Source organism: Leptonychotes weddellii, chromosome 3, assembly GCF_054177405.1.
Source record: "Leptonychotes weddellii isolate Sample4059 chromosome 3, ASM5417740v2, whole genome shotgun sequence".
Taxonomy (NCBI): domain Eukaryota; kingdom Metazoa; phylum Chordata; class Mammalia; order Carnivora; family Phocidae; genus Leptonychotes; species Leptonychotes weddellii.
In genome coordinates, this window is record NC_138371.1 from 120,436,010 (window position 1) to 120,452,996 (window position 16,987).

General features: G+C 44.0%; 1 long non-coding RNA gene across 1 annotated transcript in view; it reads left to right on the plus strand.

Annotated features, from left to right (window-relative positions):
* Positions 1-6,363, plus strand: part of LOC115937444 (uncharacterized) — a 28,837-nt gene extending 22,474 nt beyond the window's left edge. The window contains exon 5 of the long non-coding RNA XR_014143742.1: positions 4,755-6,363. This is a non-coding gene — a long non-coding RNA (uncharacterized LOC115937444). The remainder of the gene's footprint in view (positions 1-4,754) is intronic.
* Positions 6,364-16,987: the final 10,624 nt, after the last annotated feature.

A 16,987-nucleotide genomic window follows, 5' to 3' on the forward strand; every position in this document is an offset into this window, starting at 1 on the left:
AAATTGAGTAAATAATGCATGCGTCTTGGAGTCAAGATGGCTCTGGGAAACATGGGCTGTAGGTTTCTCTCTCTCTCAATATATACATGCACATAAATATACACACACACACACATACACACTGATATATATATTCCATGAGTCAGAGAGCATGGCCCTGCCAGAAGGTAGTCCACAGGAAGGACATTTAATTGTTTAACAAAATACACTGGTCAGTTGAGACAAACTCTTCTCTCAGACAAAGAAAAAAGCTCGCTCAGTTACCACTAGTCAATGCTTTGCTTTCCAAGTGAGCTCCAGAATGTAATTTCCCTACCTTTAAGCAAATTGTTGGGACTTTTCCAGACCACTCTGCCACTGCATAGCTCTGTGCTTTCAATGAGCATAATTCAGGATGGGACCAGATGGCAGGTTAAGCATTGCATAAGGAATTGTCTGTGTATGAATAAGTGCCTACTTAGTGTGTAAGTGGGTTATTAGTGATCTGAAGTGACAAAATGCAAAACACTACACAACAGCCATTGGGCACAGCTGTGTCAGTCTAGACTTTGCTTGCTAAGAAACCAATAGTCAAACACGTTTCAACAGTTAGCTACTGGCGAATGCCAACGAGCCTTCTCGGCACTTGCCTCTTTTATAATAAGAGTAACAATGTAAAATTGACAGGGTCCCGAAATCAGGCATTATGACGTTTGATCTTTACCATGACCCTCTGAGGTGGGACCAGTAACCCTGGAAAGGTGACCACCTGAGGTTGAAGACTTGAACTCTGGCATGTGGACTCTGAGCCCGGTGCCCAAGCACACAGACTGGAGGAGAAGCTGACCGGTGGGCACGGGCTCTCTAGCAAGGATTTTGGGATCAGACAGACGGGGGTGAACCCCTGGCTGTACCGTCCCGTAATAACTAACACAACCTGGGCCAAACTCCCCATCGGTAAACAACCATGAAACCTATGGCCCTTATCTCAGAGGGCCCGTCCGAAAGATGAAGTACAGTAACATGAGCCAAGTACCTAACACAGAGCAGATACTCCACAAAGCTGACCCTCGCCCTGTCCCCCTCCCCCGGCCTTACCCAGGAGGCCACTGGTTGGGTCAAATGCTCTGTTCCAAGGTTTGCCGGGAAGCAGGCACCTTGTTACCTGCTTCATCGCTGCAGAGGGCCTCCCACCTGAGCTGGTGTGATCTATGGCCCAGCTTCTTTTTCTCTATGCCCTGGTAAACATACTGCTGCATCTGGACCCCGACCCTCCCAATTTAAAGTCTGTTTCTTCCTTGCAACCTATCGTACTCACATGGGTAGCTGTTTCCTGTTTTTTTTTTTTTTTTTTAAGATTTATTTTTTGAGAGAAAGAGAGGGGTGGAGGAGCGTGCACAGCATGAACATGAGCACCAGTGGGGTGAGTGGGGGAGGGGCAGAGGGAGAGGGAGGAGCCGATCCCCGCTGAGCAAAGAGACCGATATGGATGTGGGGCTGGATCCCAGGACCCTGGGATCATGACCTGAGCCAAAGGCAGATGCTTAACTACTTAACCGACTGAACCCCCCAGGCGCCCCCTCCTGCTTTTAAGCTCCTTCCTCCTACTTACAAAAGATTTCTCCTACCTATTATCTCATACCTGGCTTAGGTGATATTATTTGAGAAGGAGAATATTCTAGATGAATGACTTTTCCAGATATCTGAAGTGTATTCCTTTGGATACATACCTTGGGGAAAAGTTACCCATTTTTGATGGAAAATTTTCTAAAATGTACTGCATACACATCCCTGTCTTGTGGGAGAACACATGCTTCTCTGGGCCCCTCAGGTGGGTCACTATGAGGAATAGCTCTTCTTCCCCGTATCTGGGTGATGGGAGGTGGGCCGGGGTCTTGGAGGGGCAACCCTGAGTGGGCCCTATGCCCATAAGGCCCAGCATAGGCAGCTGTGGCTCTGTGACATTCTTCTGCCTGTCAGCCCTCACTCAGGGGTTAGCAGGTATCCTGTCCCCCAGCCCTGGACAGCCCACCTCGGCTCTTTCCAGTCCCTTGAGCCGTCACCCAGGAAGAAGTCAACATTTCCTGGTGATGCTGAAGAGCCAGGCTTGTTGAGACAGAAAATTTGAGTTTAGACATCATTCCAATCGAAAAGCTACTTAAAAGGCTCCATATCTCTTCTGGGAAGCCAAGCACCTCGAAAATGGACACCTCCTGAGAGTGATTTTCCCGCCAACAAAGAAGCCTTCCATTAAAAAACAAAACAAAAAACCAAACAACCCTTTAAATAGAATGTCTCTCTCTCTTTCTCACACACACACAAACACACACACACATACACACGTAGAGAGAATTGTATACTCAAGCACTTGTGTCCCTCACCCAGCTTCAATAATTATTAATATTTCACCAATCTTGTTCCATCTCTCTGGTCCCTCCACCCCTTTTCTGGTTTTGTTTTTCCTGGAATATCTTAAAACAAATCTCAGGTTTCCCATAATTCTACCCATAAATATTTCAGTATGAGTCTCTAACAAGATAAAGACATTTTAAAACATAATCATAATGCCTTGATTATACCTAACAAAATTCATAATATTACAGAGGCCCAGAATCCAGCTGTCTCTCAGCTGGCCATGGAGAAATGTGGTCTTTGTGGTCTTTTTATATTAGATTTACTAAGGTCTTTTCAGGACAATCAGCAAAAACTTCTATTTTGACGTAATTTCAAACTCACAGGAGGTTTGCAAGAATAACACAAAGATTTCCCATATACTTTTCATCCATATTCCTCAAATGTTAGCATTTTACTATATTGGCTCTATCCTTCTCTCTGTTATCTATAATTTTTTTTCCTGAATCATTAATATGTTGCAGATATGATGTCTCAGCCCTAAAAATTCTCTTACATAACTACATTATAACTACCAAACTCAGGAAATGAACGTGTATGTAGGACTATTATGTAATCTACAGACGTTATTGAGATTTTTCCAGTTGTCCCCGTGACATCCCTTAGAACAAAAGAAAACTTTGGATCGTGGCAGTTGTCACATCTCTTCCGTCTTCTGACATCTGGAACAGTCCCTGGGTCTTTCTTTGGGTTTTATAACATTGCAATCTTTGGCAAGTTCTGGTCAGCTATTTTATAGAATGCCTCTCAACTCAGAATTATCTGATATTTCCTCTTGATTCAATTCACGTTGTGCTTTCTTGGCAGGAAGACCACAGAAGTGATGTTTTGCCCTTCCCAGTTCATCATAGCAGGGGGCATATGATGTCCATCTGTCCCATTGTCCCGTTATTGGTGTTAACTTTGATTGCTTGGTTAAGGTGGGAACTGCCAGGTTTCTCTACCACATCGTTCCTGTCATTCCCTTTGTAATTAGTAGTTTGTGAGAAGATACTTTTAGACTATGCAAATATCTAGTTGCTTCTCAAACTCCTCCCTCCCCAGTTTTAGTACTCATCGGTGATTCTTGCCTGAAGCCATAATCACGGTGGTGGCCAAATGGTATATTGTTTCTTTTACATTTATTAGTTGGATTTCTACTGGGAAAGAAAGGATTTTCCCCTCCTTCCCATTTATTTATATCAATATGAACTCTTGATTATGATTTTTTAAATAGGTTGTGATCCTTTGATTTCATTATTTCTTTTGATGCTCAAATTCTCCAAGATTTAGCCAGTGGGAGCCCCTTTAAGCTGGTCCCATTGTCCTTTTGACACATCATCATTCTTTGATTATTTCTTTACTTTCTGGTGTGACTAAATGTTATAGGCTTGTCTTATCCTTTCTCTGCCCCAGCCCTGAAATCTACCATTTCTCCAAGTAGCCCTGAACACACACACATCCATCCATCCATCTAAAACCATGATGGGTCTTATTGTCTATTATGGTAGATTTGCTAATCTACCCCACAGACTTCATTCTGTTCTTTCCCTCTCCTTAACTGTAACTTCCTTCTCAGACAGTGAGGAACTTGTTCCCCATTTTCCACAATATATTTACTTATATGCTTAATCCTCAAATGTTCAGAAAGTCATTTCAGAATTGCTTACCAACACCATTGTGGGAAGGAAACCTACTAACCACAGTCAAATATTTATTTAAAGTTTGTTTGTTTGTTTTTGGGTTTAGCCTGAAGACAGAGCAGTGTAAATACTATGTTCAAATGTTACTGGGTTAATTTTTTTTCCTGGGTAATTAGATTATTCAGAACTGTTCTGTTCAAATACTATTCTGTTAATCTGTTTCTGTTTGTATTCTATCTCAGGGCTTTCCCTATCCTCATTGACTGGATTTGTTTTCTTTATTTTCAGTATATGAGTCATTAACATGATTCCCCAAACCAGAACTGTCCAAAAAATTATGCTCAGAGAAATGTCAGTCCCCCACCCTCCACAATTTTTCTAACCTTACTGCCTCATTCCCACCAATGCCCTGTAGGTAAGCAATCTCAATAGTCCTTGATTTATCCTTCCGGTGTTTCATTTTGCACAAATAAGCAGATAAATGCATATTTCCTTATATCCCGTGATTGGTTACACAAAAGATAGAATACTAAGCCTACTACAGATTCTCCTTTGCACTATCCAAACATATGTTAAGGCACCTATGGCTCTTTTAGTTTTCACATCTTCTTGCCATTTCCTATATATCCCTGACTCCCTGTGATTTAGAGAACTCACAGAATCCTAAATTCACTGAGCTGAAACTGTGTAACAACACAACACAGGCATTGGTCTTTAAAAGTTACCTTTGTCCTCTGCTAGGCAAGCATTCTCAACCAAGAATCCGAGAAGAAGCCCCAAACCCAGCACGGATGGAAGACGCCGCACCCAAACCCGAGATCCATGTTCAAGCAACCATTAGTCTCTGAACCAGCCGGCCTCTCCTATTAACAGAGCTGGGTGCCCAGGAACAAAATAACCAGGGTCTGGAAAAAGCATCTTCATGGATTTTTGTAGGTTTACAGATTTAAGAGAAAAGTCAAGCAGGTAGTCCTTCTACACAAGGCTGTCACTGTCACTTTGCTATACCTTGCTTGGCTTGCAGACAGCCCCGCCCTCCCGAGCGTGGTCCCCGGGCGAAGGAGGCCTCTGGGATCTGTGCTTTCCTGGCTGGTAACAGGATGCACCTGCTCAGCACTCTAGCCCGGGGGACGCACAGCACAGCTGTTTTTTCTCAGCTTGAATAAGCTAGATTTAGCAGGAAAGGAGGGGGCAGGGGGAAAGAGAAAAGAATGATTCCACACCTGTCCATGTACTTTTCAGGAGTTCTCCCAGGGACTCATAAGCAATGGAAAGGACTTGAGAGGAATTTATTTCAGTTCTTTGGGGCTTAGCATGTGGCTCGTGATTGCTATTATACACAAGTCTGCCTTCGTCCAGTTCGGGACAGACCCACAAGCAGAGAACGCAACAGAGGCAATTAACACAGGCCAGTCCCACCTTCCACTCTGCCGTCCCAAGCTTTGTCTAGATTCAGAAGACCTGGCTAGTGTATTTTTGGAATGTATGTATAACTCATCCCTGATAAGACCAGACCAACTCAGAACAGGAGTCTGTCCTGCTCAGATTGCAGAACAATTATCTGCCCAAGAGTCTGGGTGTGAACAATGAGTCGTAGGGAATCTGCTTCTCTGACCATCTCAGGAAGCAAGTAGAGGCTGGGAAGTGCCCAGACCTCCTCTGATCCCCTGCCCGCCCCCCCCACCCCCTTGCAGGAATTGTTCTTAGATAGCGCAAGAGACCTGGAAACGCCTTGCTGTGAATTCCAGATCCAGCCAGAGCATCACAGGGCTCTTCAAGGATCCAGCCAGGGATTGTGGTGATGGTGAATTCCGCAGGTCTCCCGTGAGCCTGGGCATTCCAGACCTTGTCCCAGCCCCCGAGACCTACCAGAGTCACCACACCACAGTACATAAGAGAATGTTCTCTCACAGATGCGCCAGTCCACCAGCATCAAGGCATGCCCTGTCTCCCGTGTCAGTGATGACAACCCATAAGCAGTCTCACCCTGGAGGAGACCTCTTGTTTCTTTGCTGCTCCAGAGACTGTGGGATGTGGTATAGAAATCACTGAATTTAGGGCGCCTGGGTGGCTCAGTCGTTAAGCGTCTGCCTTCAGCTCAGTTCATGATCTCAGGGTCCTGGGATCCAGCCCTGCGTTGGGCTCCCTGCTCTGCAGGAAGCCTGCTTCTCCCTCTCCCTCTGCCTGCCGCTCGCCCTGCTTGTGCGCTCCCTCTCTCTGTCAAATAAATAAATAAAATCTTAAAAAAAAAAAAAAAGAAATCGCTGAATTTAGAGTTAGAGCCTCTGCCTCTGGTTTGGGTCAGTTCACAAAGATGACTCAATTTCAAAAAGGGGACACCTCACCTGTAATAAAGGGGATGTGATAATGAGATTAGCTAGCTTACAAGGTTTTGGCAAGTGCCGAGCAAAATATTTGGTGATTTTGATTAATGAGTACTTAATAATTAATGAGTGTTTCAGGAACCATAAAATATTCTTTAACAAAGACTCCTGCCTCAATAAAGCAAACCATCACGTTCTGTCTATTGCAACAGCGCAGAGAGCGGTGGCAGCCCAAGCAAAGGACAAATCTACCCCCAGGTATTTATCAAGCACCTACTTCGTGTCTGGCACAGAAAATGTGTAGAATGAGGTCATTGCCCCTCAGAATTATCACATGGTTGGGAAGAAAATAAAATGCAACACTTAGGAAGAGTCCTCAGGGTGACATGGGATATTCAGAGAGATCTTTATGGAGGATGCGATGTGCAAAGTGCACCCCACGGGGAAACGGGGACGGGGAGAGGATGAGCAAGAAAGGGGAAGTCATTGCAAGCGTTTGGCATCATCAAGGTAAGTTTGTCAGTACTGTTTCTTAGTTGCGGTAGTAGTTCTTTCTCGGAGATTGCTTTTTATTTCACTTCAAGGCCATTGGATTAAAGATGTCTAGCTCTGGTAGAGGAGACTGCAGAGGGCCAGACACCGCCCCGCCCAGGGCGAAGCTCGTTCAGGGCGCCAGAGTCAGCCAGCATAGGGATTTGACAGCTTCCTGTCCCCTTCTGGACCGTAGAGGAATTGCCGCCGTGGGGGCCACAGAAAAGCCTGGGGTACGGTGAGGAGAAACTCGCGCTCAGTGCCAGGGCTGTACTCTTCCTCACGGTGGCACCACGCCAGAGACGTTATGGGCATCTTACTGCCCAGGAAGGTGAAACCTTTGGGAGCCGCTCAGTAACGTCTCACATAGGCAGGATTTGAACCCTTTGGAGATGAAGGAAGACCACCGGAATGAGAAGGAACACTTTGCCGGTGCTTTTATTTTGGGCCTATGCTTTGGGTTCCACAGGTGGGTCCATGGAAGCCATTCTGAAGCTCTTTGGAGAATACTTCTTTAAATTCTGTAAGAAGTCTGGCTACGACAGGATGTTACGTCCCTGGGAGGAAACCTCACGGAGTTTATTGAAAACCTGGATGCCCTCCACAGTTACCTCGCACTATCTTATCAGGTAAGGCTCTCTGAGGCTGGTCTTGGTGGCTCTAAGGGGAAGCAAACGCCTGAGGCAGTTCTGGGTCATTGCTCCCCACCCCCACCCCAGGAGGGGTGCAGGTGCAGGGGGCAGGCAGAAGCCTTGGTGCGCGGTGTCAGGAGTTCTCTGAGGGAAGGACTGGACAACGAACGCCTGTTGGCCACTTTTATAAGCTGGCCGGCAGCTGTCAAAGAAGGACAAGCTGAAGAGGGCGGCTTTGTGACAGAGGGCAGCCTATTCCGATAGTCGCTGGTGTGGCTCTGGAATGAAATCTGGAAGATTGGGGCGCCTGGGTGGCTCAGTCATTAAGCGTCTGCCTTCAGCTCAGGTCAGGATCCCAGGGTCCTGGGATGGAGCCCCGCATCGGGCTCCCTGCTCGGCCAGGAGCCTGCTTCTCCCTCTCCCACTCCCCCTGCTTGTGTTCCCTCTCTAGCTGTCTCTCTCTCTCTGTCAAATAAATAAAACAAAATCTTTAAAAAAAAAAAATCTAGAAGATTGATCACAGTGGGAACAAAGGCAGGGAAACAATCAGGTTTCAGTGGATTTGCAGAATCGCTCCTCAGGTTTCCTGGCCTGGATGGAGCTGATAAATAGCTTCTGCAGCCAGATTCATTTTTTTCCTGTATCAGAAGGAAGGATGGGACAGGGCCAAGAGCCAGAGTTGGAAACCATCCCGCGCTGAGTAACCCATGGGGTGATTGCCCGAGAGGTTAAGAAACTAATTTCCCTATTGGGATATATCCTCCTCAAGTTCTTTCCTTGGTTTTCTTGCTTGTAGGCATCATTGGAAATTCAAATGCCTAGACTTCCTTTTCTTTTTTAGAAAAGAAAATGCTTCATTAAAAAGGCAAAATGGCATTCACACATTTTTTGATAATAGCTTATTTTATATAAAATTGTTTATATTTATTTTTAGGACTCTTTGTAGTTTACCAAGCTCTTTCTTCCCTATTTTTATATTGAATGTTCATAACCACCCTTGAGGGGTTGTCATGAGGATAGAATGGGAATATATAAATGCGAAAGTGCCTCCTCAACCATAATGCACCCTTATGCGTGTTCAATGGGAAAATTAGTATTTTCTCAGTTTTTCACATAAGGAATAAGAAGCTTGGAAACCTTAACTGACTTCAAGTAGGATGAGTAGGTGGGTCTATCCTGTGGTTATCATGTGAACTACTCAAGGGCAGAGGGAATAGAAGGAGCTCCGGCTATGGGGTCAGATGGGCCTACCGTGCTGTCTGACCAGCTTACTAGCTGTGTGGTGCTCTCTCTGGACCTCGAGTTTTTCACTTATTCATTTAATAAATATGTATTAAGCATCTACTCGGTGCCAAGCCCTTTTTGTAGGCATTGGGCAAACACAGAGACAAAAAGGAATAAATAGGAAAAAAAAGCCCTATCTCATATTATTGTGTGAATTATAAGAGATCACAGTGGAAGTCCCTAGCATCGTGATCAGTCTAGAAAAGGCATTTCATAAATAATAAAAACTTCCTTCTTTTCCCTCTTCTCTCTGTTCAATATGGCCAGTTTAAAAATGACAATAATTTATATGGCAACTTCCTTTAAAATTTCTTAGCTAAAGCACGGCAATTAGGATACAAAGAAATACAGTTGGGCCCCTTCAATAATCTCCCATAAGATTTTTTATTTTATTTTATTTTTTTAAGTTTTTTATATTTTCTTTTTTTTTTTTTTTAAGATTTTATTTATTTATTTGACAGAGAGAGACACAGTGAGACAGGGCACACAAATGGGAGAGTGGGAGAAGGAGAAGCAGTCTTCCCGCAGAGCAGGAGCCCGATGCGGGGCTTGATCCCAGGACCCTGGGATCATGACCTGAGCCGAAGGCAGGTGCTTAATGACTGAGCCACCCAGGCGTCCCTCCCATGAGATTTTTTAATATAGCATCTTTCAGCTGAAAATTTGGCTAATACTTCAAGTCACAGTTCTGGAGGATGTTAATGTTCTCCCATTCATTCATTAAACCAAAAAAATATTATGCTCCAGATACTGTAGTCACCATATTACTTCCTCTCTAATTACTGAATAAGGGTGGATAGGATTGAGGGTCTGAAGTCCCAGCCCATTGTTTGTACACCCAACTCCTATCTTTCCTCTGGGGGTAGTCATCTGTCATTCCTTCACGTGCCAAAACCCATGCTAAAGGATAGAACTTCTCAGGGGCACCTGGGTGGCTCAGTCGGTTAAGTGTCTGATTCTTGATTTTGGCTCAGGTCATGATCTCAGGGTCGTGAGATCGAGCCCTGCGTCAGGGTCTGTGCTCAGAGGGGCGTCTGCTTGAGATTTTCTCTCTCCCTCTGCCTGTGGCCCTTCCCCACTTGTGCGCGTGCTCTCTCTCTCAAAATAAATAAATAAAATCTTAAAAAAAGAAAGAATAGAACTTCTCAGGGTGTAAGTGAGGATATTTTGCACATGATGAGGTGAATAAAATATATAAATGCTATCATATGCAAGTTGTAATAAAATACATGCAGTGATACCTGATAGCTAGCTATAGAGCTTTATACTGGGCAGAACATTATAGATTGTGTCTCTAGGCAAAAGTCAGATAAGACAATGCTGACTTTTCTTTACGTCTGCGTCCAGTGTTCTGTCAGCGCCTTAAGGCATACATTTCTGATTATAGCTATGCCGTTAATCTTGTTTTTTTAGCTAACTTTCATTGGGTGCTAATTATGAGGCAGATGTTGGGCTGAGTAATTTATAAACATTGAATTGTCCTCCTTACACCCCTAAGATGAGGTATTCTTATTCTCATGACGTAGATGAGAAAACAGGTCCAGAGAGGTCAAATAATCACCCCAAGTTGCCAGGTCGTGGTGGCCGAGCCAGGATGCAACCCCACAGAAGCCTGTCTCCCAAAGACCATGCTCTGGTCTGCTTCCCATTGTTTTCCCTTTGCCCTGATTCTCTACTTTCATAAAACCCTATTTTAATCAAGAAATAAAAGTATAATCTTACTATTCAGAGAGTTGGATAGACTGACTAGAAGAACTAAAAACACAGACTTTGAGAAGTGTCTCTGGGAAGTGGCTTAGGCTGGGGGTGAGGGGTGAGAGTGGAGGTGGTAGCAAGAGGGTGTGAATTTTTCATTTCACCCTTCTGGACTCTGTTATTTATTTTTTTTCACTATGTAGGGCTTGGGTGTAATTTTTTTTTTTTTAAGATTTTTATTTATTTGGGAGAGAGAGAATGAGAGACCGAGAGCATGAGAGGGAGGAGGGTCAGAGGGAGAAGCAGACTCCCTGCCGAGCAGGGAGCCCGAAGCGGGACTCGATCCCGGGACTCCAGGACCATGACCTGAGCCGAAGGCAGTCGCTCAACCAACTGAGCCACCCAGGCGCCCCAAATCTTTTCTTTTTTTTAAAGATTTTTTATTTATTTGAGAGAGAGAGAGCACATGAGCGGGGGGAGGGTCAGAGGGAGAAGCAGACTCCCCGCCCAGCAGGGAGCCGGATGCAGGACTCGATCCCGGGAGTCCGGGATCATGACCTGAGCCGAAGGCAGTCGCTTAACCAACTGAGCCACCCAGGCGCCCCTGGGTATAATTTTTTTAAATAACTTTTTAAAATATTTTTTTCCCTGTCTTATTATATGCTTTTTATATGTGCTGCCTCAAATCCTCTTAAGATTTAATCAAGATGTAAACATGCACATATACTAACATATTTTCTCTATGTATATGCTTTTAGATTTTACATATATATATATGTATATATATATATATTACATATATATATATATATATATATATATATATATATACATATTTTTTTTTTAAAGGAACTCATTTTAACTGGAAACCCTCCCACCATAGAAGAAAGAGAAGATCTTGGTAGGAACCCACCTCACTAAATCTCTTCCCTCACTCAGACCACAGGCTGTAAGCCTGGGTGCTGAGCTGCCTACTAATCAATGTGGAGGGGGGAGGTTGTTTCTCTCAGGGATTCCCCCAGGCAAAGTCTTCATCCTTATTTCTTGACATACATTTACCATGAGATGGCACATACTTGAATGTCAACATTTGTTCCCAGAGAAAGATGATCTCTTCTGATGTATCTTGATTTTCCAAATGTGCAACGTTACATTGCAGATGGCATTTTACTTCCATGATGAGAAACGAACTCTTCTCCAAATTGCTCTGAGCTCCTGATCTTTCTGAGGGTGAGGATGCCCATGGCCACTTGATCACAGGCCAAGCAGCTGGCCCCGTCTTGGAGTGTGGTTAGAAGCAGCACACATGGTAGGAAGGCTCACTGGGGTCCAAACATTGTTTTACCCTTACTTTAGCTTTGACTCCACTGAGCCTGTTTCTTCCTCTTTAAAAGGAGTATATATATATTCCTTTTAAATCCACCATGGTGGATTTTATGTGATTGGAAAGGGGTTGGAGATACAGTTTTCTAGGCTGTAATGGGTAAGTACTGTTGTTGCACAAAAGCCTCAAAGGCATAATTTAAACAACTTGTGTTCACTGGGAGAAGCATGTCATGTCTTCTGATTAGGAGATGAATGCACCATCGTTCCGCATGGAGAAAGGAGCAGATGGGAAAATGCTTCTCCACTACTACTCTGATAGGAGTGGTCTGTGCCACATCATACCAGGTATGAGAATATCTTAACTGGTACCACAGTTATGAGGTCTCTGGAGTAAGGATGGTCTCCCCACAAATTCTCTAGGATGGTTAATAGCCAGCCCAGCTCTTCCATAATCTGATTCTTTGCCATCTTGATCATTACTCCCAAAGTCTTTGGGCCATTAAAATAAGTTCCCAAAGTGCCAAAAGAAGGAATAATTTCCATTTTTATTTTAACATTTTAGACTACATGAGTATTTACATAGTTATGATAATTCTGCATATATTATTTTGTATCAACCTTTCTTTGTGTATTCAGCATTATGGAGAAAGCATCCTTCCATGCTTTCACATCGTCTTTGAAACCCATTTTCAATGGCTGAGTGATACTCTATATTGTAATTAACTAGTCCCCTATTGTTGAATTTTTAGTCGATACTACTCTTTTGCTATTCCTGTGGTGAACATCTTCATGCATGATTTTCCCATGCTTATATTATAACCCTAGGATAGATTTCCAGAGCACCTCTTTTTAAAACCTGATCCTTAATGCTTTTACAACTAAATTTTGTTTACAATATTTCTAGAGTTTATTTAGTGAGTTAATTGCCTTCCTGAAATAAACAAACAAATGAATAGATGCTGAACTAGAAATTAGAGTGGCAGGGCTATATTTGGTATCCAGACATATATAACTTAAACCTCTACCCAGAAGTCATTTTATTTTTAATTTTATTAATCTATCATCTGCTGCCTGTCTTGATGCAGGGCCTGGGCTTAGTGAACTCTGGGATATTCATCTGAAGTCATATAACTTGATTACAAGTTTTGCTGACAAAACTGCCTCTTGCCATCCCCCACCATAAGGTGTCCTGTTGTAGGTATCATTGAGGCTGTGGCCAAAGACTTCTTTGACATTGATGTGACCATGGATATCCTCGACATGAGTAAGGAAGAGGAGAGGACAGGAAAGAAGGAGGAGCATGTTGTGTTTCTGGTTGTGCAGAAGTCTCACAGACAGATGAGAAGGGCAAAACCAAACAGGTTACAAGACAATCAGGACATCCAGAGAGACCAAGAGGTACTGGGTTTGCTATGTCTCCAGAAACACAGATCCTCCTAGTGGAGGTACCAGTCTCAAAACAATCTATGCAAAGAACAGAACCAAATGGACCTTCTAATAGTGGATTTAAGGCAGAGTTTCTCAGTCTCAACACTATTGACATTTGGGGCCAGATAATTCCTTGTTATGATGGGCTATGTTGTGCATGTTTAGCAGCATTCCTAGTTTACCCACTAGATGCAGATAGCACCCTGCTCCCCGACTCCTTAGTTGTGGGAATTAAAAATGTCTCCAGGGATCATCAAGGGTCTCCAGGGTAGGGACAAAACAAACTTGGATAAACATTGGGAATTTTTCAGGGACGAACTTTAGCCTGGAACATTTTCACCTCTGAAAGCCGATATGAAGCCCAGACATTTGGATTTGGTGGCTTATTTTGCAATCCTTCTAAAATAAATTGACCTTTCATGTCCTTAGCGCCCACTTCTATAGCTGGGGCCAGTTATGAGTCTGGAGTCAATTCCTGATCCTGTGATTGGCTGCCTCAATTGCAACTTGTGCAGTGAACATTATCTTCTTAGGTTCTGCATATATTAGGTACACAGCTCTCTGTGTCCACACAGCTTATATAAATATCCAGATAATTCTGTGATTCCTGGAACACACAGTGTTTATATCTTAGAGCATTCAAAGCTCCCCTCAGAGTCCGTTCACTACGGAATCTTCAACCACAAGAAGAGATGTTCAAGTGTAAATTTTCTGCCAGTCCTATCTTGAGATTTGTAAGAAGTCCTTGTGGCCTTTGGCAGAGAAACGACATGAGGATTAACTAGATAAAAATCTCGGGGAATAACGAAGTCTTGCTAAAATTGACCTTGCAAGGCCTTGCTATTCCTCTGGTCCCAATTACAGCAAATGGGGCTTGTGCCTCTCCGGTCACATGACCAGACACACGTGCTTCTCTCCCTGCCATCTGCAGGCCCCAGAGGCGGCTTTCCTTAGGATGAAAGAGAAATATTTGAGTGTCTCTGTTTGTCCTGTGAAGAAATCACACTGGGAAATTGTGAGAAATATAGTCATGTTTGGAAAAGGTGAGTGGGCTGTTCTCCCGACCTTGGCTCTCAGAGCAGAATAGTTGCTTGGTGCACACAAATGGGGGCAAAGTCTTCTATGATTATGATGTCACTGATCTCTGCAGAGCTTGGCTTTGGCAGGCATGATTTTTAACTTTAAAACATCAGACTCTAACTTGCCTTCCTTCGCCCCTTTTATTTGTGCTGGGTGACACAGAGTGTCCCCAGTAATCGGGGAAAGCCACTGGAGAGAGGATGGGCCTCAGTTCCAGTTGGTGACTGTGTTGAAAGGAAGGAGGATGAGCACCGACATATTCTCAAGAACAATGAGTTTTCTATAGCTTCTCGGGCCTTCTGGATTGGGATGCATTTCTGGCCTAGAAGTCTGCAGTTAATAACCATGGTGTCCAATAGTGCAAAGGACACTGGATCAGGAGCCAAGAAAGCGGATTTCTGGCTCTGTCCCTGAGGAGCTGTATGGCCCTGAACAAGGTCCTCCATCTTCTGCGTGAAAAATGAAGGCATCAGGCTCTGAAGGTGCCCTTGTTGACACCGAGCCTGTCTCATGATCAGCACTAATGACTGAGCCAGAAGGAGAGCCCCGCCCCACTGGGAGCCCGGAGCTAGAGCCCTCCCCATCATGCCCCATGGGTCATGGTGACATGCATCTGGGAGGAGGTCTGCAGGGCTCAAAAGGCTGCATTTTGAGTCCCTCAAGCCATGGCAAGCGAGTCAAACACACAATTGACATCCTTTGTCTGGTAGATTTTCATATCAAAAAGGCTCCATTTCGAATCTCTACCCCCTGCCAAATAGGGCTGTTGGTTAAATTTTCATGTGCCACCCAAAACTGTCAGTCTAAAAAGCTCCATGGCAAATGTCCCTGACGCTGGGCCGGGCACACACGCTCTGCTTTGCTAGCTCATTGTCTGGCTGTCACCGTTTCAATGCCGGCTCTGTTTTCATGGCGAGACATACTCAATTGGCCCAGAAACTCTTCAGCAGCGGGCAGAAACTTGGCAGGGGGTGTGTGTGGGGGGGTGCTTCTCAACCCAGGAGCAAGTTTTCTGTTTGTTTTAATTTGGAAGAATTGCTGTGGCCATCTGGAGATGCTGAGGGAGCCTGTGATGGAGAGTGGGGACTGCTCTTTGCCCATGAAACATTTAAGACACTATCCTGAGCTCTGTTCTGTGCCAGGTTGGTGGTGTGAGCTGCTTGTGAACAGGACTCTCTTTTCCTACAAGCAGGGCATCTCGTGAACACCTTTGTGCCAGTTTATCCCGAGCAGCTCTCGATTGAACAGAAGACGTTCTGCAATGCTTTTCCTTTCCACATTGTGTTTGATGAATCAGTAAGAGGCCCTTTCCCTCTGTAGCTTGGATTAGGGTTAAGCTGGGAAGGGAATATGTCATATAGTCTTTCATGGCTGGTGGGGACTTTCAAGTCCCTGAGAAGTCCCTAGGGTTTGGGAGACTAGGATTTAGCCTGGCATGACCATTGACTTTTCATTTTGGCATCCTCCAGAAACCAGAATGCAGGCTCTTCTCCATACGTAGGGGTCAGAAGCAGCACCAAGGGGTCTAGACTAGTGAGTGCACGGGGAAGGTTTGTCGTTAGAGAAAAAGGAACTGACACCAAAGTTCATGCCACCAAGAGACGAAAGAACACAGTCAACAATGACAGGGTGAAATTTTAGATGTGACTCCTTGCCGTCCTTGTGGCCACTGTGGACGTCTCAATCCCACCAAGCTTCTCTTTCTGCATCTTTAAAGCAGGGGAGAGGTCTGTGCCAATTCATGCCGCTGTTTTGTGGGAGTTGTGAGGATGACCATTAATGGAAAACGTTTGGTTGTTATCAATTTCCTTGGATAAAATTATGTCAATCGAATTGATTATGAGCTCACTTAAAGGGCAATTAGGCAAAATAAATTTGGTCAAAAATATCAGTTAAAATGGCTTCAGGTAATTGCGATTTTCTCTGATATTTATTTGAATGCAGACACATGTTTGAATCATCACCTGCCAGTTGACTGCTGGATAAGGGTTCTATGAAATTTACTCATTTGAGGGTCAGCTCTGCTTGCAAAGAATTGATCTAACTGAGGAAATCAAACACTCCTATAAGAAACAACTAGGGAATTATAAAGCAATGTGCTCTGGTGTTTTCCTAGTGTCATGAGGATATTATTATCGCTACCATTAATGTTTTAAATTCTGATGTATTTTAAAACTCCTTTTTCTTTTTAAGTTTTGGGTGTAGAATAACAGAACAGAAATTTAATGGTAGTTATTCTATAATGTTAAGTTGATTTCTGTAACCTAACAGACAGCCCATGGTCAGTGACGTTGTTTTCTGGGGCAGCTTGTGTAGACATTGGACATTTTATGTACAGGATACTCATTTTGCTTCTTCCTTCTGAGTGTTCCCTGGAGATAGCAGGGAAAGATGTCTCCTCATGTCTGTGATGGACTCCTTCACCCAGGCCTGGGTGTCAGATCTAAGCTACAGAATTTGCTAGTTTCTTTATTAATGAATTCTAAAGGGAGGGAAGGGGCAGAGAGTCAAAGAAAGAGAGAGACAGAAAGAGACAGAGACAGAGAAATCCCACAGAGTTAGGGAAGAACCGTTAGCCCAACTGAGACTTTTAAACTCTGTTTCTTGTTAAGGATATGCTTTTGAGCACCCCATACTATCCTTTTCTCTTTCAGAGATTAGCTGCCGATTTGAT